The sequence below is a fragment of the Oxyura jamaicensis genome, chromosome 5, assembly GCF_011077185.1.
Source record: "Oxyura jamaicensis isolate SHBP4307 breed ruddy duck chromosome 5, BPBGC_Ojam_1.0, whole genome shotgun sequence".
In the NCBI taxonomy this organism is placed as follows: domain Eukaryota; kingdom Metazoa; phylum Chordata; class Aves; order Anseriformes; family Anatidae; genus Oxyura; species Oxyura jamaicensis.
In genome coordinates, this window is record NC_048897.1 from 62,527,311 (window position 1) to 62,551,413 (window position 24,103).

The 24,103-nt window shown below is 39.9% G+C and overlaps 2 long non-coding RNA genes across 2 annotated transcripts in view; both read left to right on the forward strand.

Annotated features, from left to right (window-relative positions):
- The first annotated feature begins 2,191 nt into the window (after window positions 1–2,191).
- The window catches only part of LOC118168401, an 83,879-nt gene continuing 61,967 nt past the window's right edge, over window positions 2,192–24,103 (forward strand). The window contains exon 1 of the long non-coding RNA XR_004751528.1: window positions 2,192–2,388. This is a non-coding gene — a long non-coding RNA (uncharacterized LOC118168401). The remainder of the gene's footprint in view (window positions 2,389–24,103) is intronic.
- On the forward strand, window positions 11,733–20,814 carry LOC118168402. Its single transcript, XR_004751531.1, has 3 exons — window positions 11,733–11,742; window positions 16,375–16,385; window positions 20,679–20,814. It is a non-coding gene; the product is annotated as an uncharacterized LOC118168402 (long non-coding RNA).

The following is a 24,103-nucleotide window of genomic DNA, read 5'->3' on the forward strand; positions in this document are numbered from 1 at the left end:
GTGCAATGGGACAATTTATGCACAATGAATTAGTGTAATATACAGGTTAAAAACACCCTTTTTTGAGAAAGCAACAAAAAAAGAAAGTATAGCATCATGTACTAAGGTCTGCCTGCACAAATACTCACATTTACCAAGATTATTCACTGGGCATTCCAGTGGATTTCAGAGAGACTTTGCTGGGGGAAAGTTACTTGTTCTTGAGAATAACTTCAGTGATTCTGTAGGGCCATGATCTGATCTGTATTGTGAAATACGTTTAACTTCAAATACCCATGAGAAGTACAAGTAGAAAACATCGCAAAAGATATTTTAAGAAAAAGAAAATACGTTAAGTGTGCATCTAAAGGATTTGGAAAGTAGGAAATACCTCAGAATTTAAATTGTTTGATCTAAAACGTAAACAATATCAGTAAACAAGATCCAGAGTAGAAGATTGCTACACAAAAGATTTCCATATATTGAAATTTCTGTGCATGTAATTGCATAGATGATTTGTATGTACTCAAGTGCACTTGGGTACAGGCTGAAGGTCCTGCACAAGACTGGAAGATATTTTACCAAAAATTGTTATAGAAATAATTGGTTTCCAAGTATGTGGTCAAAAAATATTTACGAATACGCTTGACTATTTTCATAAAGTGTTATTATATAAGGCAGAGATACTTATTTAAATAAAAATGAAGTCTGAAGAATAAAGGCAGGTATGTTCTGGTAATAAGTGCAGATGACTTACCGTGTTAATATGTATTATGTCATCTGTAAACTGTCTTGAGGCAGAACAAAATCTTTAAAGATACTCTTACAATCTAATTTATGATATTCATAAATGTTATCTCTGAGGAAGTAGAACTGAATTTTCCTGAACTTTACCTCCATGAATAATAGTTGTCAAAAGGCTCTTCAGGATGAAACGTCACATCTTTTTTTTCCAGTGGCTTGTGATAAGTTTTACAATAAAAATGTTAGGCTGACTTTTTTTTTTTTTTTTTTTTTTTTTTTTTCTTCCTCAGAAAGAGTTTATTGTAACAGTCTACACACCCAGAATGTTTTCCAGTTTTCATAAGTAGCTCTGAGGCCACAGTATATGGTTGAAGTAAAGGAAATTGAGGTAATATTTGCACCTGCTAATACAAACACAGCTGTTCCACCTCTTACTAGTTAGATAAAAATTCTGTCTGCAAAGTTCAGGTCTGGAACTAAATATCAAAGATGAGCAATGTTAAAATTATGTTTTTTGTTGTTGTTGTTTTTTGGTTTGTTTGTTTAGGTCCAGTGTTTAGTTTGTTTCCTGTGATAGCTTATAGCTTTTCTGCACATAAATTGGCAATCTCCACTTGCATAAAAACAACTTAAACAGATAATTCTTTTGCCTCTGCAGCTTAATGAAATAAATGTCAGAAGCCATTCTTTTTTGTCAAGTGCAGTTATGTCTTTATGGAGTGCATTGCTGCATACAAGCATTAAATAGGGATGCTATTTTTTTTTTTTTTTTTATTTTGTCATCCTTCTAATCAACCTGGCTAGGATGGCAAATACTTTTAAATGTGTACCAGGTGTTATTGAGAAATTTTGTGGATTGGATTCATTTATTTCTCCATGGAAAGTAAATTCACTAAAGTATTTGATTTTTCTCCCATTAATCAGATTTATTTTTTTGTAGATTATAGAGGCAATATTTCTTAAGTAAAGGAAATAACAAGACCAATTATGACATTTTCTCTGTTGTGTGCAATGAGACTTTTGAAATCATAGCCATCTATTGCTGACTACAGGTGTTGACTTAGGCATGAGATTTTCAAAAGGCATGCTTACTTTAGATTCTAGTGTATCACATTCCATCTGTTGGATATATTTTTTTTCAACTAAGTGCAAAACCCCAAATACATGTCGCCCCAGATGCTCAAGAAGTTTTTCATCTGACTGCTGACAGGCAACAATATGAGATCGAAAATCCTTTAAAAACACCTGCCAAGCAGGACTTGTAGAATACTGTCTCCGGCAACTAGAAACTCCTTTGGATTACTTTTGGAACTGTGTAGGAGGGTAGTCACCTGAGATTTTGGACACCAAGAATGCAGAAATTAAAAACAGCAATCCTTGAGATAGTGCAGACAAGTCTTACTGATAGTGTATGATTACCCAGCAGGTGGGAGATGTAAATCAGTAGCTTGGAGAGAATCAGGAGATACGAGAACGGCAGAGGGTTGTATGCTTAAGTGCATGCCCTCCACAGTTGCGTTCCAGGAAATCTGACCTTGGGTTATTTTGGATGCTGGCTGATAGAAGCCTTTTTCTTACTGTCTGAGCACTGTCGGTGAAGGAACTGCACTCCCCCTTTTTGCATTTTATCCCACTGACTTTACTAGACAGGATTGATGCGAGCAGGTGAGACTGAAATCCTATTGTGTAAGTTCCCTTCTGGCCTGGCATGCAGAAATTTCTCTGTCCGTCACAGGGAGTATTCGGTATATAGACCTTGGGAAATGTTCCTTCAGTGTTCTAAAAACAGTATGTTCTTTGGTAAATAAACCTCTTTTTCCCTTCCCCCATTCACTAAGATTAAATAACCCTTTGGTTATATGTTCTCTGTAGTCCTTCTGTGGCTTCACATGGATAGATCTGAAGGGATCTGTTGATCGAATAGAAGACTGCTTAGCACATCAATGCACTTTTATTGATACAGATTTTTTTTTCGTCTTGTCTATTGATGTATTTGCCTAGGAAAAAGCATAACCAAATAAAGTAGAAGAGATTAAGTGAGCATGAAAGAAGAACAATTTCATGTTGTTGGCTGTGCTCAACAGTAGGGTTAGAGAGCAGATAAGGACAAAATTTCATATTTTTTTTGGACTCCGTTATGATCTTTATTTAATGCAGCAAATAGAAAATGTAGGTGACCCTATGACCCTTCAAATATGGTGTGATTTTAGCCATATAGTTTTCCTTTATTCTCTATCAGGGCAACCTGAAGAGCAGGATGTTATATGTATATATATATACACATATATATTTTGTATTTCAGTTTGATTCTTAGTAAGGCAGTGAGCAACTGTGGTCTTGGTATAAGTTACCGCTGTTACTTTCTCAATACCTTCCCGTGGATCCCAGTATCTGCCTGCAGACTAGGAGTCTGAGACTGTAAGTGACTCCTTGGACCATAGAATCTAACCTTCTGCTGCAACAGGCCTTGCATCTCATAAAACCAACCAAGTTCAGTCTGGAAACTACTTTTTAACCCACCTTACCTATAGCAATGTATTCTGCACTGCTTTAAAAACACTGTTCCTGAGCTTCAAGGGCTTCAGCTCTGCTTACTGCTAGCAAAGAAGGCCTCTCTTAAACTACCCCTCCTCTAAGAGCACCACTGCTAAGTATGCTTTTTTTCATCTGATAAAATGCAGGATATACATATGAAAATACGGTATTTATTTATTTATTTTTCTTTCCAGTTACACTTGTTCATATGCTGTTCTGTGACCCTGCTGATTAGAAAACTGCTTTCCTTTTCTACCCTTCCCAGCTACTCAACCTGTGCTTGGAAGGTAGTTTATTCAGCTTGCAGACTGGATAGTTGGTTTTCTGGGTTGATAGATGGTTTTCTGGGTTGTCGTAACTCTTCTGGTGAGGTTTGTGCAAAGCTTTGTTTAAGGTAAATGCAAGATTGCTCACAGTGGTAAGATACGGGAATGAACAAACTATTGTTTTGTCAATATATATTCCATAGAGAGTGTAGGAATAGAGTGGGAGATCCATGGTTGCTGAATTATTCTATAGAGGGGGAAGAAATGCTTGGCTTTTCTGGGTGTTACAGGCTGAGACTGATAGCAAAAGCCTGTAAATAAAAATATTTCTGGGCATCTCAGCTGTGTGTTTAAAGTCAGCATTACAAAATTATTCTCAACCACAAGGACAATTTATTTTTAGAAGGCAGTGAAAAGTAGCGTTAATGTCTTTCTGATAGCTTTTCTAGTTCAGCGAAAAAAAATTAAAGAATTTCAAGAAAGAAAAGAGTATGATCCAAGCCTTTGTCTTTTGGCTAGAAACAGGAAAGAGAAAAATCTCCTTAGAATTTCTATTTCCAGCCTTTTGTATTTGTGAATCTGAACTTTCATGTTTTCCTGTGGTTATCTGAAATGAAATTCTAAACCTGTATAGGTTTGCCTATCCTTAGCCACGCTATTTAACTGTTCTCTGTTCTTTCAGTTCTGGCTGATTTTCTGAACTGATATCAGAACAATGTGAATTGATTCTATAATGTATGACTAGCATTATAATGAAGCAGCTTCTTTTCTATTTTTAAAATTAAGGTTTAAGTAGATTCCTGTAGACAGGTTTAATCTTCAGGTGATATTCTCAGAATTTATTAATAGCCTCTGACAAGGGAAGTAATGCAGTTTTTAGAGGAACGCAACATAAACTGTATAATTCCAAAAATACCTGTTTAGGACTACACATATATATATAGTATTCATGTGCTAGTTACCACTGAGCTGTGAGGGAGGGTTGACTGCCATGATAGAGTGGAACTCCTTTATATATGCCTTTGATTTATTCATTGATGGTTTCAGGTCACAGATACACAAATTGCTGGTTTTGATAGAGCTCTGGCAAAGATAGATTGGTCTAAAAGCATGGATAACCATATAAATGGGACTGTGTACTCCTAAATTTCAGAATAGCCACTTGGGATGTAAAAACTGAGAACACCTCCTTTGGATCCAATAGATTATCCATACCTTTATAGCAAAATTGCAGGTCATCTTCCTAATCCTCTCTTTTGTCCTAATAGCAAATATTGGATGTTGCTTCTACATTCACACTGTCTGTTAAGAGTATTTTATATTTTTGGCTGCAAGGGGTAGCAGGTGGGAAATACCTTTTTTTTTTTTTTTTTTTTTTTTTTTTTTTTTGTGTGTGTGTGTGTGTGGGAGTTAAAGGTCCATTCATACTTTATTTTGCCACATGATATCCTCTTAATCTCAGTTGCAATCAGAGAATGCATACACTCTGTTTTCAACTGTAAAGTATTGTAACATTCAGACATGTATTTAGATAAAAGGTATCATTCTGGTTACACATTCTTATTACTGTAGACAATCAGAAGAACCTGTGTAGTTTTTTCAGTTGCTCTATATGAATTGTGAATGTTTCTTTTGAGTCTGAGCATTCTAAATACAGCCTTATGAAATAAAGTAACTGCATTAAAATACAAAGCCTAGTATGTCCTTTGGCATTTTCATTTGTTGTACTTTAATGAACATAGTTCAGTTTATTGTTGTTAAACTGTTGTATTGTTGTTAAAATTTCTAGTACTTATTTTTAAGGAATAGCACAAATACAATTTTTAAATTTAGATGTGGCATACTACTTGTCCTTCCCTTGGTATCAAGTTGTTCCTTGCTTTAAGCCGTGTTTTGTCTAAACGAGTATTATTACTTTGTAATACTAACGTCACACACCTTTGTGTACGTAGGACTCCATAAATGGTATTTTTCTATTTGCTTGTTAATAAAAACGGGATTAATCTTGCGTTCTCTTATTACAAATAAAGGAAAACATTTATTCTTAAGGCTGCCGAGATTCTTTACATAACTTTCAGTGATGGTGCTGAAGACCTGCATCCACAAGAGGCCAGTAGTGCGCTTCTTACAGCGTGCCATCGAGCATCGAATTCATCCAGCTGTCACAGGGATGAAATGTAGTGCTTCAGAATATTAACAACAACAAAATTAATCTGCTTTGTTTGCTGAAGAGCCTACAGATGTTTTCTCTGTATATTTTCCCAGTGTGTAGCTGTGTATATTAATACGGATGCATAGATGTGTATTTCTCATCATTTAGAAAGCAATAGAGATTACCGGTACAACTTTGTCTTCTTGCTCATCTGATCCTTTGCTATGCTGGGAATTTGCATCGGGCATAAACTGTTCATAATAACACACGTTCTACAAGGTGGCTGGATAATAGCAAAAAGAAAAATTTCCAATACACATATGTAAATTTTTGAAAGGTTACTTGCAAATCTTGCTCTTACTGTGTCCACTAAGAGCTTGCTGACAGTTATGTCACACTATAGTTTTTTTTTTTTTTTTTTCCCCATCTGGAATTGAATTTGATCTAAACTTTAATTTGGGATTTTTAAATGAACCCGTTCAACAATTACAGAAAAGGAGGAAAATGGTTACATAGAGCATTATTAGGGAAATAAAAAGGAACTGTTGTCTGTAGAATACTCAGTAATTGGTCCATCCCTCTTGCCTAAATACACCCAGTACTATTTAAGGTAATTATGCTAATCATCACAGTATTTAGCCACAAATTAAATTCATGAAGAAAAATGAAAATGCTGTTCTAGCATGCCAGTGAAATCTGTTTTGACAATTTAATTCAGCATTAATTTAATTGAATAATAGCAATAAAAAATTAATTGTGCTTTAGGATTTCTACTCCAATCTTCTGACTCGTCAAAAAAAAAATCAAAACTCAAGGTATATCAGTCAATGAAAATGCCTGAAACACATCCAATATCACTATGTTTTATAGATTAAACAAACTGAACTGCCATGTGCACAGGTATAAATAGTTGATTATTTACCTGCCTTTTTGCTATTTGAGGCCAAAGCAAAATGTAAATATCACCCTCCTCCCCCCAAACCTGTTTGTTTCTGAGGAATGTTAATCAGCTTCCTAGTGCCAGCAGGCTACAATCACCAACTACTAATTAGTTTTAGATAATGATATTGGTAATGAGCGTCTTGTTCCTCAAAGGCAGGATGCTGAGCTTGACTCAGATTTATTCAATTATTTGTCAAGAATCCTATTGTGACAAGTAATTTGAACAGTTTAAGCATGTTTAATGCCAAATAGTTTCCATTAATTTAATAGTATCAACACTCCATTTTTGTACATATTTTGCTGAAATAACAGCTGGTTTTAAATTAACTTTCCATTAAACAATGACAGTACTTGTCTCCTTAGTAGTTCAGTTGTTTGATTACTCTTTGGACATCTTTACTACTACTTCTCAGGTAATCATCTGATTACCTGAGGTGACAACACTTAAGTGGAGAAGATTTTTAAATGAACTTCCTGCAGCATCTGTGATTTCTTCTTGGAGAGCTCTATACCTAGCTTAATTTTAAAGGCCTTATACTCTTGTTTTCATTAGATATTAAGTTTTCCAATTTGCCAGTTGCTGTGTACTTCCTAAGTGAGGTTATAATGTATCATGAATATCAGCTGGAAGGCTGGAGAGAATAGTTCAGTTTCAATTCCATGCAGAACAGTTGCTCCAGTAATTGGATTTAGGATTTTGTATGCTGCAAGAAGTTGTTTTCTGAACTCTTTGCTCATCTTTACAGTGGAGAATGTTACCTAGCAGTATTTTGGAAATATTTCATATCTGGAGATGCAGTGGGGCAGCAGAAGTCAGGTGTTTTAGTACTTGAGGTTGTTAGTGAAGCGTTCTCAGTTGTGACCAGCTGAGCATTAGGAACTAGTGAGGGTGTTGTTATTTTGTGTAAGTATGTAGCAAGCAGATTTCAAGGCATATTTTATCATGTTTATTCCATCAAGAGAACGAGTGGTGTTCTTATATGTCACTTGTTAAAGCATTCTTCTGGGAAGAAGAATGTCTTGTTTTTCTTCTGTCTTGTAGTGAAGTTTCTATGGCTAATAACAAATATAAGATGCATAAATGAGACACTGAGCTATACTCTCTCATGTGATCCTTTTGTCTGGCCCAAGAACTCTTGAATTATTTTCCTTACAATAGTGTGACTTCATCTGACTAGAGCAGATTAGTTTGCAGCTTGCTGATTAAGTGTTCTATGGGACAGTAGATCGGAATTTGAGGTCCTTCATTCTGAGGAGGGAATCAAACCTGTGCTTTGTATTTCTTAGGCATCTGCTAGGCTCTTACATGAACAATAGGTTGTTTGTTTGTTTGTTTTAAGGTGTGTTCTGAAATAGTAGAACAGGTACTGCTTAGCTGTTTAAAGAATCCGTGCCTTTCTTAGGAGAAGGATCTAGGATCTAGATCCTAGGATTAGAGATCTGTGGATCTCTAATGAATGAAAATGCTTTCCATCAGACCTGGAAAGGATATTTAGAGTTACACTACTGTCTATAAAACTTCTGTCTAGACTGGCTTTCAACAATTCTACTCTGCTCCTGCTGAATCAAGGTTGTTTGATCCATTCTTGAGCTCTATGTAGGTCATGTGGCAACTCTTCTCAAGATCGTGAATTCTGATTTGAGACCAAGCACCAAAATATACCCATGTGTCTGTATGTAAGCTCTTTAATTTATTTATAACTTTTGTTGTTGTTGTTTTTTACACTTTAATTATTCTTAGTGTGGAATCTTCCACAACTGCTGTTGAATTGCTTTTACCTTTGTGATACTATCATGTTCTGAGGCCCTTCCTCGCAGACAGATCCATTGGAATTGTGAGAAGATAGTAAGAAGATAGCATTGTAAAGTTTTCACATACTCCTTTGATCTGCGTACCAAAGATATTCTTCAGTTAATTTGAAGGGAGGGAGGAAAAAAAAGCACTATTTATCTTGAATTTCTAACCCACTGACAACAAGGAGATTTACATCAGGATTTCATAAATTAAGCATGAAATTGGAAGTGGTATTAATAGCCCTGTGTTAGTATTCACTTTATGGGAATTCTGTGGTTAAGTATAGTAAGTTGCAGTCTTACAGCTTTGCAAATGTTGGTAGACTTTTTTTCTACCCACAATTTTTTGAGTATATGGAGTACCTAACTTTTCAGTTTTAGGTTAAACAATGTCCTTTCCTTGGAAAAACTGCAAATGGAAAAAAGCTTAGATTTCCTGTCACCTTACTGAAAAGGAAAGTGGAAGACCTAGTCAGCTATTTGTATCGATATTTGTATCAAGACACATGCTATTAACTGCTATGGCATGATGGCAAATACCTGTTTATCTGAGGAACAGCTTTCCTTTAAATTAATAACAATAATAGTGTTGCAGCCTCATAATCAGTGCCGCTACAGACTGAGGATATCAGGATATATCAGTTACAGTGAAAACACAGGTTCTGTGGAAGTAAAAACCTAGGTTCTCGTAGGTTTTAGGCTAGCTGAGACCTTATGTGCTGCTCATCAAAAGTACTCAACGTGAAAGGTTGTTCTAAAATATGCTTTCTGCATGTAGGATTGTAGAAAGTAATTTTTTGTTTAATTTAAATGAGAACACATCTATTCAAATGATTATATTTTATAAAAGAGAAATGTTTACAAGAGATTTAAAAAAATGCAATACTTGAGGATAACAGTATTAGAGTATGGTAATTTCCAAGTAACTGTTGCAGAAATGTAAGCTTTGTGAATTAGGAGGATGTCTTAACTTAGGAGCAGATTGCTTCATATCTTTTTATTTTGCATGTTCACAAAGCTTGTTTTTAAATGTGATATATTCCAACTGTGAGATGACAGAATGCGACTAGTGGGTCTTCTCATATTCTAATCCAAGTTCAGGTGTGCTGCTTTTAAAAAACAGACATTGGGAAAGTCAAAGAATTAGGGAGAGAAAGAAACACAGAACACTGAGAAATCAAAGCACAGAAACAGAATGAGAAAACAAAAGGAAAGATATGAGGGTGAAATAAAGCAGTTTGGTTCTGCTCCCAAGGATTAGTTAACTTTCCCCTTTTGGCTTGTAAAAACATGGATTTTTTTTCCATTTCTGCCACACCAATTTTCTGCTTTATTTCATCATAGCAATATGAAGTGACTGCAGCTTATGAAGGTGACAATAAGAGTATACTCGTTCAATGAAGAGCTGCTGTTTCATCGTTTAGGCATGCCACGTTGATGTGTACTACACATATCACCCACAGGAGGGTTATGTTGTCCCTAAATGACAAATGCAGAACTTCTTTATGACTTGAAATTCTGTATTTATTTGGCAAAACCCCTTAATGGCCATGATCATTATCTTGAGTTTTTTGTCAAGTCTCTGCAGCCTGGCTGCTGCATGGGAAATGTAGATCACAAACTTGTCAGTCAGGCAAAAGCAAGAATGTTTTACAGCCTTTTAATTATTCGAACAAATAGTTAGGATAAATAAGGACAAAACAAAACACCCTGCCCTTCTGTACATATTTGTCCACTGAAGTTCTTGGAGTTCAGATAGCTTTATCCTCAGATGTCTTACAGAGTAATGCAGTAGCAAGTACTATGTTGATTAATTCTGCCAACATTTACTATAAAGAACCTGTTTAGGTTGACTCTTAGACTTGCTTTGTATTTCTGTTATCCACCTAAAGGTATGAGAAGCATTTATTTATTTATTTTCAAATAAAAATAACTTTTTGCTGCATAGAACTCTATGAACCAGTTTTACAAAACTTGCAAAAATTTGCCTTGTTTTTCTGTTATTTCAGTCAATGAATGAGTGCTAATAGAACAACTTAAGCCAGAGTTCTACTCGTGACATTTAGATATGTTAGAGTAGGAAATTAAAAACAATGTAGGCAAGTGCATATTTTATAAATGTGAAAGGACAAAGGTACAAATAGATTGCTAACCACTTTGATAAGCCGTTCACCTTTGTATCTTAAAAAAATGTGGAACATACAGAAAGTTTTCCATCATAAGATTTTTCTAATGACACAAGGTGAAATTATTGGTGGGAAATTTCAGATTTTTCATTATGAATGTTTTAAGAATACTTTTTTTTTTTTTTTTTTTTTTTTTTTTTTTTTTACCCAATCAAGACCTGAGGAAAGAAATTGAATTAATTTAACCAAAAAGTAAACTTCCTTTCTTTATAAAAGAATTACCTTAGGCATGCTTTTTCCCCTTTATCCTCTATTATCTTATGGTTGGAGAGGAACATTGGAAGGCTGTATACCTTAGAAAATAACAGATTTTTCTATTCTGACCTAACTTGTCTGCCCTAGTGTTAGTGATAGTAATGCCGCAGTGAGGTTAAGCTTGCACTAACATTGAAATTCCTGAAATGTCTTTAGTTATTTTAGTAGGCCAAAATGGAAAGTGTTAGTTTCTGAAATCAGAACACTTCTAATATTTTAATTCAAAGATTTTAATACTTTTCCTCTAAAGATTTCATATTAACTATCCTAACTAACTATATGAACTATATTAGTTCATATTAACTATAGCTGGGAAGAACAAGTCTTTAATTTCCACTGAATTGTACTTTGAATTCTGTTTGAAAAATTTCCATACAGAACTAAGCTTTGATACTTTGACCAAGGGAAAAAAAGACCTGAGAGTGTATCTACAGTGTGTTACCTTATTTTTATCAGAACTTAAGACACTTGAATTCTGCAGTTCCATTGTACTAACTCATGAAAACTGTGTCACTCAGTGTCATCATTTTTCCCCTCTGTCTTGGGGGCATGATTATCTATCTATCTATCTATAAATGATATTCTTCTGTTGTGACAATAGGTTTTATAATGGAGAACATAATATAGCTCATAAAAGCTATAACCTGATTGATTAGGGAACTTGGCCTGTGGCTTTAGCAGGGTGTGCCATACCTCTTAGTCATCAAGGTAATATCTCTGGCTCAAGATATTTTCTTTTTAATCCAAAACATACAAAATTCTCCTGCCTGCCCTGAAATATTGTTGTAAATAATTTCAACGAAGAGCTTTGAAGAGGTAAGGGTACGAAAGACCATGGCTGGTTGCCATTTTTGGTTTCTTCCTTGTTAGAAAATACAAGGAAGGTAACGTCTACCTAAAGGGCAATGCAGAATGCTCTTCTTTATTAAAGCAACTTTCTGTTCTGCCAGAAAATCTGATGTTTAGCCCTAGATTCCCAAATTTGATTATATGAAATGGAATATACCTATAATCTGAAACCCTGTAAGATAAGCACATCTCTGTAGAGAGTATCTTCCTGAGATAGAAGACAGCCATTCACTCATGCTACTAAACATGGCTTTAAAACTTTTTTAGTTTATTTTTGTGTGTAAGAACCTTTATTATATCATGTAGGAAACAAATGGGAAAAAGTACCTTACTCATAGTCTTAGTAAACTTCAGATTTTTTGTTATTTGTATGAAATCACCTCACATGGCAGATGTCATGCAAAATGATACATTTTTTTTTAACGAGTGGCACAATAGAAAATGCGTGAATTAAATTAAGACCACAAGAGTAGACCTTAATGCTGCTTTTTATTGTCATTATTATTTTCTGGACTGCTGTGATGTCACTTAGGTGACATGCTTCTCATTTCAAGGCAAGTTCATACAACCTCATTTGAATTGCTTTGAAATGTAGTTTTAGAGGAGCTGAAGTAGAAGTAGATAAGGCTCATCTGAGTTTTTTCTGGAAGACATATAAATATTTAAGTTCAAATTCAAGTTTGTTTTACTCCTGTCCAAGCTTATGCTATGATGCCATAAGGTGTTTTTAGTTGTTTTAAGGAATAATCTGCTAAAATGAAGGAATGTGCACTTAGTCACATGGTCTAAACTTTTGGGTAGACCTGTACGGTGCCAGGAGTTGGACTTGATGATCCTTATGGGTCCCTTCCAACTCGGGATATTCTATGATTCTATTATTCTATGTTCTAATTAGTGAGAAAAGCATGCTAAGACAATGCAGAAATTGTTCTTGGAGAAATAAGCAACTGCAGTAGTCTGCTTTGTTCTTGAAGTAGGAAAAGACTTCTATTTTACTTCATGTTTCAAAGGGAGCCACAATGGAAAAGCTTACTTTCCAGAATCATGTACCCAGCTGAGATGTATGAGTGTATGGATTTTCTTTGCACAAAAATCAGTGCATAAATTCTGTAGCTCATTCACTCCTTGCAATTTTAGATAAAGTACTTTGTTTTTAGTTTTCTTGTTCAGGTTGGAGCTGTAATAGGATTACAACTTCCATAATGGCAATGATACATGATAAGTGCAGCAAAGGATGTATAGGCTCTTCAAGAAGTTCAGGATAAAGGAAGAATCAGAATTAGGAGAAAACAAAGCAACAATTGCTGTGAAGAAGCAAAAAAGCCTGGAATTAAATTCTTGTTTTAGGTTTATTTGAAAATGTATTTTTTTTCAGAAAGTAGTCACTGTTGCTACAGTAGCAGTTCAGTCACAAAACCAGATTCCAGTCAGCAGGAAGTGGCTTTAAAAGTTCTGACCAACTATGTTGACTTGTTTTTATGGACCTGTTATGGAAGTGAGTTTTCAAAGTACACAGTGCTCTTCAGCTCCTTCACAGATTTATAAGACAGCTTTTAATGTTCTCTTTGCCCTTTCTAATTTTTATTAGTAGCATTCTCTTGCCTCAGTCTTTATACCCAAGGATTTTCACATATTGGATTAAGTTGTGAAAGAAGCATTGCTTATCTAGCCTTTTTAAAAACAAAACAAACAGAGAAACAAAAACAAACACCAAAAGCAAAGAAAAAAAAAATATATACACCTTATCAATTCAATGAGAGGCTAAATAATAGAAAATAAAAAGGAGATTGGCAAGTGTGGCTTGCTTATCTCCTTGCTCGTTAAGATGTTTTATCCATAGTAAGGCACTTGTGCAAATCCACATTTCATATGAATATTTTTCTATTCCTAAGGTTTCAAGTTTTTTTTTTTTTTCCTGCTTTCACACCAGAATAGTATGATGTTTTGACTATTTCCCCCAAGTTGGGTTGTCAATATACTCATTCAGGATAATATTTGAACATTTTGATGTTTTGATCTTTGGGAAGTATGCATGTGTGTATCAACATTGTGAGAAACACAGTTGTGTTTATGTAGTAGAGAATTATTTTTCTTTATTCCAAGGTAGTTGTGTAGTCATAATAAGGAGAAATGCTAAGTAGATAAGTGGACAGTAGAAGGCCTCGCTGTTCCAGAATAAGGTAAAAACTTGAGAAAAACAGGATGAGCAGTGTGAGAACGGTAGAACAAAGATGACAAATTCTCAAAACATAAAAAAGGAGAAATTAAAGGGTTGAAAAAAAGAAAAATTGTACATACATGGTGTAGAGGAGCGTCGAGTAGCTTGTGAAGAACTGGTTGGTGACCTGCTACGGCACTTGGATGTGCACAAGTCGATGGGGCCGGATGGGATCCACCCAAGGGTACTGAGAGAACTGGCAGAGGAGCTGGCCAAGCCACTATCCATCATTTATCAGCAGTCCTGGCTATCGGGGGAGGTCCCAGCTGACTGGCGGCTAGCGAATGTGACGCCCATCTACAAGAAGGGCCGGAGGGCTGACCCGGGGAACTACAGGCCTGTCAGTTTGACCTCAGTACCAGGGAAGCTCATGGAGCAGATCCTCTTGGGAGTCATCATGCGGCACTTGAAGGGCAAGCAGGCGATCAGGCCCAGTCAGCATGGGTTTATGGAAGGCAGGTCCTGCTTGACGAACCTGATCTCCTTCTATGACAAAGTGTCGCGCTGGGTGGACGAGGGAAAGGCTGTGGATGTGGTCTACCTTGACTTCAGCAAGGCTTTTGACACCGTCTCCCACAGCATTCTCCTCAAGAAACTGGCTGCTCTTGCCTTGGACTGGCGCACGCTTCGTTGGGTTAGAAACTGGCTGGATAGCCGGGCCCAGAGAGTTGTGGTAAATGGAGTCAAATCCAGTTGGAGGCCAGTCACTAGTGGCGTCCCCCAGGGCTCGGTGCTGGGGCCGGTCCCCTTTAACATCTTCATCAATGATCTGGACGAGGGCATTGAGTGCACCCTCAGTAAGTTTGCAGATGACACCAAGTTAGGTGCGTGTGTCGATCTGCTCGAGGGTAGGATCCTGCTCTACAGGAGGATCTGGATAGGCTGCACCAATGGGCTGAGGTCAACTGCATGAAGTTTAACAAGGCCAAGTGCCGGGTCCTGCACCTGGGGCGTAATAACCCCAAGCAGAGCTACAGGCTGGGAGATGAGTGGTTGGAGAGCTGCCAGGCGGAGAAGGACCTGGGAGTGATAGTGGACAGTCGGCTGAATATGAGCCAGCAGTGTGCTCAGGTGGCCAAGAAGGCCAACGGCATCCTGGCTTGTATCAGAAATAGTGTGACCAGCAGGGCTAGGGAGGTGATCGTCCCCCTGTACTCGGCTCTGGTGAGGCCGCACCTCGAGTACTGTGTTCAGTTTTGGGCCCCTCGCTACAAGAAGGACATCGAGGTGCTTGAGCGGGTCCAAAGAAGGGCGACGAAGCTGGTGAGGGGCCTGGAGAACAAGTCCTACGAGGAGCGGCTGAAGGAGCTGGGCTTATTCAGCCTGGAGAAGAGGAGGCTCAGGGGCGACCTTATCGCTCTCTACAGATACCTTAAAGGAGGCTGTAGCGAGGTGGGGGTTGGCCTGTTCTCCCACGTGCCTGGTGACAGGACGAGGGGGAATGGGCTAAAGTTGCGCCAGGGGAGTTTTAGGTTAGATGTTAGGAAGAGCTTCTTTACTGAAAGGGTTGTGAGGCATTGGAACAGGCTGCCCAGGGAGGTGGTGGAGTCACCATCCCTGGAAGTCTTCAAAAGACGTTTAGCTGTAGAGCTTAGGGATATGGTTTAGTGGGGACTGTTAGTGTTAGGTTAGAGGTTGGACTCGATGATCTTGAGGTCTCTTCCAACCTAGAAATTCTGTGATTCTGTGTGATTCTGTGAACCTGTAGTACTCAGCCAGTGAGGAAACGGGAGGTGATCAGGTGTCGGGTAATAGGGAATAAAAGGTTATGATTTGTTTACTAAAATGTGCTCCTGATTGACAGGGTGCCCACCATTGCAATTGCAAATGAAATAGCTTCACAGAAGATCCTGTCTGAAGAAAATTATTTGAGATTTTTCTCACAAAAGGCTTATGTCTTCTCTTACTTTTTTTTGTTGTTGTTATGATGGTTTTTGAGCTTCTCTTGTTACCAGAGGTGATGGATTTACCTTGCTTCTTCTGTATTATAGTTCCAGTAATATTCTTGTTATAAAAGAGTAAGTCTGATTTGACTATTTGACAAACTATTTGACTTTCTGGGAAAACAGGGCTTGAAAGCATTGGAAAATAAATTTAAAATTTGTAGAAAAAGTAGACAAATATTTAGGGCATCTTGTGTCTGAGAGGGAATAAAGAATAAATCCAGAGAGGATTCAGGGAATTGTTGAGCTACCCCTACCCAAAACTAAAAAGAAGTAAAAGTTTTAAAAGAAAGAGGTTTTTAAGGAGTTAGGAGTCACAAAGTCCGAAGGAAAACAGATACTCCCTGATGGGAGAGAAATGCTGAATAAAGTGCTAATGAGGCAAATATTAACGGTTTTACATCAAGAGGGTCATTGGGGAATTCAAGCAACGTGTGACGCTGTGCTATGGCAATGTGTATGTGTAGGAATATATGTACTCTGGCTGAACAAGTACGCAGGAGTTGTGTAGTATGTCAAAAGGTAAACAGGAAAATTATCTGCACTCAGCCCAAGGGGAGCGAGAACCAGGAATTCAATGCTTCCAAAATGTACAGGTAGATTTTACAGAACTCCTTAGAGCAGGTAGATTTAAATACTTACTAGTCTTGGTAGATCATTTGTCAGGGTGGGTGGAAGCTTTCCCTTCAGTATCTGCTACTGTGAACATAGTAACTAAATTCTAGAACAAGTAACTTCCAGGTATGGAATTGTTGAAAATATTGCCTCTGATCAAGGAAATCACTTCATGTCAGAAATATTGCAAGGGCTAATGTGGACTCTAGGAATTAAGTGGAAATTTCACACTCCTTGGCCCCCTTCCTCTTCTGGAAGGGTGGAGCGGATCAGACAGTAAAGAAGCAATTGAAACTCAGCTTCCCCAAACAAAGTGCTTACCTTTGGCACTTCCCCTAATTCAAACTGCACCAAGAAAAGATGTTGGACTTTCACCATATGAAATATTATTTGGATTGCTGTACATGGACAAAGGGAATGGATTACCTCAGTTTGAGACAAAAGATGCTTTTCTTAAGAACTATACACTTGGGCTGTCATCCTCTTTGGGAGGTCTCTTTGGGGTGGACTGTTCCAAGTGCTCCTGACTACTGAGACGACAGTAAGAACGGCTGAGAAAGGATGGGCTCATACCTGGGGACATTGCCCAATGCCAGGACTTTTCAGCTGTGATGGGGAGAGGCTTGGCAACTCCATCAGCCAGTTCCCTCAGGACCCTGGGATTCATGTCATCAGGTCCCATAGACTTGTACATGCCTTCCCCATGGCTGTCGTTACCAATTACTCAGATATAGAAACTCACTCCTAATATAAGAAATGAGCCACCTATAATCACTTACACACTACTATTTTCACCCCTCAGTCTATTTTCACAAGTGTTAAAGGTGCATGGTGACCCTTGGGGACTCCTCGGGCAGCCCGAAGGGAGCTGTGTCCTCTCTTGTGCTCTTCCTCGAGGCTCTGTGCAGAAGGGCTGGGGGATGGGAAAGAAGCACTCACACAACCCCTGAGAACTGGCAAGAGTTGTTTATTGCTGGGACATCTTGCAGGCAAGCCTGGGGGATGTCCATGAGATTTGGGGGCTCCAAGCTAATGCTTGGGATGGGGCCTGAGCAACAAGTAGGGAGCTGGCCGGGCACTCCCGTGCTGCAGTTTGTGCTTCCTGATGGCACAGAGTGAAGACGTGCCAGGGTAGTCCCAGGTCCATTCTGGCTGCGGTGGATCCACTTCCATTGCCTCCCCTTCTGGTGGATTCAGCTCCATGGGCTCCATGGTGTTGGGCAGGAGGATGAGCCAGTCTTTGCCTGGGACTGCCTGAACAGGATGCCTTCGATCTGGCATGTTTTCTGGCCAGGGTGCCACACCAGGGGGTTGACCTGTTCTGCCCTGAGGTCCCATGCCGCTGTCGGCTTGATTTTCATGCCTGTGGTGCCAATGGTATTGCTTATACATAACTGTAGGCTGCGCACCAGATGTCCCTCGAGTGCTGCTGTATCTGGTGCTGCTGGCGCTCTCTCTCTGCCTGTGACATGTTTCCTTGCCAGCTGCCTTCCTTCTTGCTGCTGCTCTGGATGCCATGGCTGTCCTCACAAACCAAGCAGAGCCGCTTCTCGCCTTGCTGCCTCTGGTCTCCTTGTAGCTCAGCGAGTGGCGGGCTAGCTGCAGGGGGCCTGTTTTATAGGGCCCATGAGGCAGTGGTGGCCGTTGTGACCTCAGCAAGCCTCTGTGATGAAGTGGCCCACGCGTGGCCAAAGGCATCTGTTGGGAATGGCCTGGGAGATGTCCTCACATGGGGGAAGGAGGAGGGTTGGGGGCGCTGAGGGCCCCTTTTCTGGGGCTGGCTCCCCTGGGCCATTTGGCTTGCCTGAGAGAAAGACAGCCCCCTGACCACAGGGACTGCCCTGCACCTCCCGTGTTCCACATGATGTTTTCCAGCCCAGGCTCTAGCCTCTCATCACTGTAACATAGAATCACAGAAACATTAAGGTCAGAAAACCAGGATCATCTGGTCCAACCACCCCCCTACCACCAATGTCACCCAATAGCCCGTGTCCCCAGGCACCCTGTCCAACCTTTCCTTGAACACCCCCAGGGACAGTGACTCCACCACCTCCCTGGGCAACCTGTTCTGATGCCTGACTGCTCTTTCTTATCTATTATATATTATTACCTATAATCTATTATATATTATTAATATTTTATTAATATTTATGAACTAATTTAATAAATATTATAATTAATCTATTTTCTAAATATCTGTTTTCTAATATCCAACTGACATTGAGATTTACTACTTCGAAAATAAAAATTAATTCTGCTTTATGTCGATACTTGAAAAATTAGTAAACCTGGGGGGAAAAAAAATGAATGGTCTGTGAATTAGAAAATGCTATTGTAAATATCTCAGCTATAATTGAAGAACTAGAAAATAAGTTTGATAAGTTTGCAAAAATAGTACTCTAGGATTGAATAGTATTAGATTTATTAATAACCTCATAAGGAGGAGCGTGCAGTGTAATTTTGCAAAAATCATCAATTTATAAAGAAGAAAAGGGGGGAATTAGGGGAATAAAAATGTTGTTTTTGCACAGAGTTACGTTGTTTAGAGGGAAGGATTGAGATACGCTTGCAGTGATAAGAAAGCTTAACAGACAACCTTGTAAAATGCAGACAACCAGACTCCTTAGAGCAATTAGGTGAAAATCATGGTGTCAAGTCAGATAAGTGAAGAAACATTACTACTTCATACAGTAAAAAAGTCAAAAGAAATTTGAAATTTAACAGGCTGGCAACTGAAGGTCCGTATTGTCTGTGAACCATCGGATAGGTTGTGAACCTGGATTACCCAGTCAATGGGGAAATGGGAGGGTCCTGGTCTTTGAGAAAGAAAGTATATAAACTGTACTATGTACTAGCAGGTGCGCTCCTGCTTGTGGGACGCCTGCCATTGCAGTCGCGAATAAAATTGCTCCTTCACTGAGATCCTCGCCTGAGCCTATGTTATTGGCTACAGAGTGTTTCTCACAATTTGGGGGCTCGTCTGGGATCCAGTCACCTACCAGGGAGCCCCACTGCTGCAGCAGCAGGAAGGCATGCCCCGCTGATTTCTGCAGTCCTGTGCATCGATGGTGGCAGTTCTGCGGAGAGCCTACAGAGGGCCCGAGACTGATTAAAGAGGCAGGATCCATGAAGTAGTGGGGAAGGGAAGAAGGTAGGCACTCCAGGTTTAAGAATTGATCCAGTAACTCTGTGCACAGACCAAGGTAAGAAATATTAAGTATTGCCCTGGGGGTCGGGTGAAACTCTGTGTGATGTGTGAGTGAGATGTACTTTTGTACGAAGCGAGTGTGGAGTCCTGATCCGCAATTCTGTAGCTCCGTGAGGGGCACGGCTGGAGACAGACGAAGCATGAGATAAGAGAGAGAAAGGAAGAGTCTCCAGAGATTTGGTGTATGGTACCCCTTGCATGGTGAAGTGCTTGGCAGTACACCAGGGAATCTGGTAAAATCATAGGTGTGCGGTACCCCTTGCACGGTAAAGTGCTTGGCAGTACACCCCCATTTTCCAGAATTAGAATGTTAGTACGTGGTACCCTGCAGGAGGGAAATTTCTGTAGCAGCACACTGACAAGGGCTAGGAGAAATGGGAAAGTATGGGTTCCAGTCGACAGGGAGATATCCCTGGGGGAGTGCCTACTGACAGTTCTTCCTGAAGAATGATAAGAAATTGGAAAAATAATCCCTAAATTAGAGGAAATGATAAAAAAAGAAAATGGTTAAATATTGTGTATCAGTCTGGACAAAACCAATTAAGGAAACAGCAATATTTTGGCCAAAATACAAGTCTGATGAAAATTCAGGCTTTAAATTTATATGTAAACTGTAAGATTCCTTTTTTGGGGAAGGAGCCAAGTTATGTTCCCCATAATCCTAATATTGCACTGGTGACAGCAGCAGTCGCTCCAGGAAGGGAGACAGGGACTGCAATTAACACCGTCCCTAGAGAAGAGTGTACTCTAGGCTCTGGTAAGAATTAGAACAAGGTAGAAGAGATACTGAGAATTTTGCCTTCCCTGATAGAGTACTAACACTAACTGTGTATCCTCTTAGGTGAACTACCCCCACTCCTTACCGGCAGAGAGGTGTTAGGGGTTTTAAGAAGGAGGTCCTCCTTAATTGAAGACCTCATCAGGATAGCTGAACAATTAGACCAGTTCCTAGGGCCTTATACTCTTGGGGGGGAAATGATGTCTGTACTAAGTATGTTGTTTACAGGGGAAGAAATTGAAATGATCAGGAGGAGAGCTGCTATACAAGAATGGGAAAGAGCTCATCCTCCAGGACCAGGGCTAATACCAGCAGGGCAGAAATACCCATTTGCCGATCGTGGCTTGAGTTATAGTGCACAACACAGAAATCATATGAGAGACTTGGAGTCAGAATGAGAAAGTACTCGGGGATGAATCTCGAGGACCCGGTATCCCAAGGGCTCTTGAAAGTTCATCTTGTGATTGAAGCCTGGCAAGATACACAGAAAAAGTTCCAGAAGGTAGAGGGATGAGATCTGTGGGAGTGTGGCCATGGGGGTCAACAAGCCCCATCGTTGGTGATAACATCTGGCTCTTAAGGATGAGGCCATCAGGAATGTAAAGAGTTTAGAGGGAACAAAGAAGAGTGGTTCAAGAGACACCCTGCCGACTCGGGTTGCTTGTTCTCCAGCCATTAAGGCATGGAAGTTGCTGTGTGTTTGCTGTTGCCAGGCAAAGTTGTTGACCAATGAATAATTAGTGGAAAACGACTGCTGTGGGGGAATGGTATAAGAAGGGAGCCTGTCCTCAGTATGGGGATGCAACAGATGTATAATGAAGTTATGTCATCAATAAAGAAGTAGCAGTTACTGATCCTAAAATAACCCTGGTGGCTGTGTGGTCATTACAGAATCACAGAATCACAGAATAGTCTAGGTTGGAAGAGACCTCCAAGATCACCGAGTCCAACCTCTGACCTAACGCTAACAAATCTTCCACTAAACCATATCCCTAAGCTCTACATCTAAACGTCTTTTAAAGACCTCCAGGGATGGTGACTCAACCACTTCCCTGGGCAGCCTATCCCAATGCCTAACAACCCTTTCAGTAAAGAAGTTCTTCCTAATATCCAACCTAAACCTCCCCTGGCGCAACTTTAGCCCATTCCCCCTCGTCCTGTCACCAGGCACGTGGGAGCATAGACCAACCCCCACCTCGCTACAGCCTCCTTCAAGGTACCTCTAGAGAACAATAAGGTCGCCCCTGAGCCTCCTCCAGGCTAAACAGTCCCAGCTCCCTCAGCCGCTCCTCGTAAGACTTGTTCTCCAGACCCCTCACCAGCCTTGTTGCCCTTCTCTGGACTCGCTTAAGCACCTCCATGTCCTTCTTGTAGCGAGGGGCCCAAACCTGAACGCAGTACTCGAGGTGCGGCCTCACCAGAGCCAAGTTACGCCACAAATGGCACCCGAATAGGAACATGAAGAAAACAAACAGGGACCTGAAGAACAGGAACAAGGACAGGCTAACAGAACAGGGACAAAAACAAAAAATGAATAAATAGGGACAGGCTAGCAGAACAGGTACCAGGACAGGAACAAGGACATTTATCGCCTCATGAAGATAGGTTTGGCCAAACTCAGCAAACCACTCAAAGAAACTTGTATAGAAAGTCACTGGAAATAGGTGCACCGGAGCTGGAAAGAGGCTAGTATAAAAAGTCGCTGGAAATTGGCGCACTGGAGCTGGAAAGAGTCTCAAGCTGGGAGAAGCGGACCCACGCACACAACTGCCCCTCACTGGCCAAAGGTAAGCAGTTGTGTGTTATGGGGAATCGTATGTCCTTAGAAACAAAAATGTCCTGGTAACCTTACAGTTTGTTCCCTTTATTAACAATCAGACAGTTTATGATCCTGAAACATGGGACTAAATTGAGGTCAAGGTGTGGGACTCTGCTGTTAAAAATGACAACGTTGCAGTGGAATTGCTTGGCACCTGGCAAGTAATCTCTGAGGCCTTAAAGAGCCATGTGGGACCACAATCAGAAATGTGTGGTTTGCCAGATAGTGACAGACCTGCAGGCTCATCCACCGATCCTTCTGGTACACCATCACCCCCCCCACCCGCCGCTACTGCCATCGCAGGCCTTTGCTGTTACACCCCCTGGTGACCTGGACATATCTTTTGATCCAGGCCCTATAGGCCCTGAGCAGGAGCTGGATCTGTTTCCCTTCAACCCAGGAGGAATAGGATACGTAGGGCCCAAAGGCCAAGTTGCTTAACAACTTAAAGCGAGACATATTGTTCCCACAACTAGCCCTGGAACTCTCTGGTGTTTGTAATCAAGGAAGGGAATGGAAAATGAAGACCGTTTTATGATCTGAGAAAAATTAATGAAGTCATGGAAGATATGGGAGCACTTCAACCAGGATTACCATCTTCAACTATGCGCCCCCCGTCATGGACACATTAATAGCAATAGACTTAAAGGACTGTTTGTTAAACACGTGCCAGAATTTGGAAAATTTAGCTATGTTTATGTTTCAACTGATACCTTTTCTGATTGTATTTTTGCATTGGTTCATGCAGGAGAAAAGGCAAAGGATGTGTGTAAACATATTTTGTCAGCTTTTGCAAAATTAGGAGTTCCAAAAATAATTTAAACAGATAATGGGCCAGGATAAGGGGCCCATGCAACCCACTTTTTTTTTTTTCAACAGTGGGGCATTCAACATCTGACAGGTATACCGCATTCTCCCCGTGGGTCAAGCAGTTATTGAACAGGCCCATGGTACCCTAATGAAACATGGGATTAGAAATTAGAGAGCAACTGATTAAGAATAAATATGTAGGCAACACTCGTTGCTTAATATGTGCTACATTTGCAATGTACTGTGCCTGTGCTGCGCTTAGGCCTCCAGATGAGCCCCTGGGACCCCAAGGACCAGATCAAACCAACCTTATGGTTCGGGCTGTGACCAAGGGCGCAAAGAGAAGGAGGACTGTTTATAAAAGGATAAGATAAAGAATGTCAAACATGCAAGGCCTCGAGTTAACAGGAGCCCCTCAGACACTGAGAACCAGACCAAACCAACCTTATGGCCCAGATTGTGACCAAGGGCTCAGAGAGCATGCTCAGGGAGATGAGGTGAAAAGTGCAACTCTGATGAAGACATCCTACTTCATCCTGATGACCACCTGGACAACCACCAGAGAGTACTACGCAAGCGCAGAAGGACTGATAAGATAATTAGCATACAAAGCGGGGCTAGGCAGAGCTAGGAAATGAATATGCATAGATGAGTTGTGAAACTTAATGCATATGTAATATTTTAGGGGATAAAAGAAAATGCAAGCGAGCGAATTGCACGTATGACTTTGGTGGGACTACCCCCCATGCCTCCCAGCGCTGAATAAATATACCTACTTTACAATCTTACTGATTGTGGAGTTAGTTTTTTGTGAATCAGCAGTCAAATGTTTGGGAAAGTATGGTCTCAGAGGGGCAATCACTTCTGCTTCTCTTCAGACTTAGTCCAAGTTCTCCATGCTTCAAGTTTCAGAAGGCTTTTGCAGACTTAGGAACAGTTAAAAAAATAAATCAATGTTTCTATTCAGGAGTACAATTTGATGTTGCTTGGTTTAATGTTGTGTTAATGTT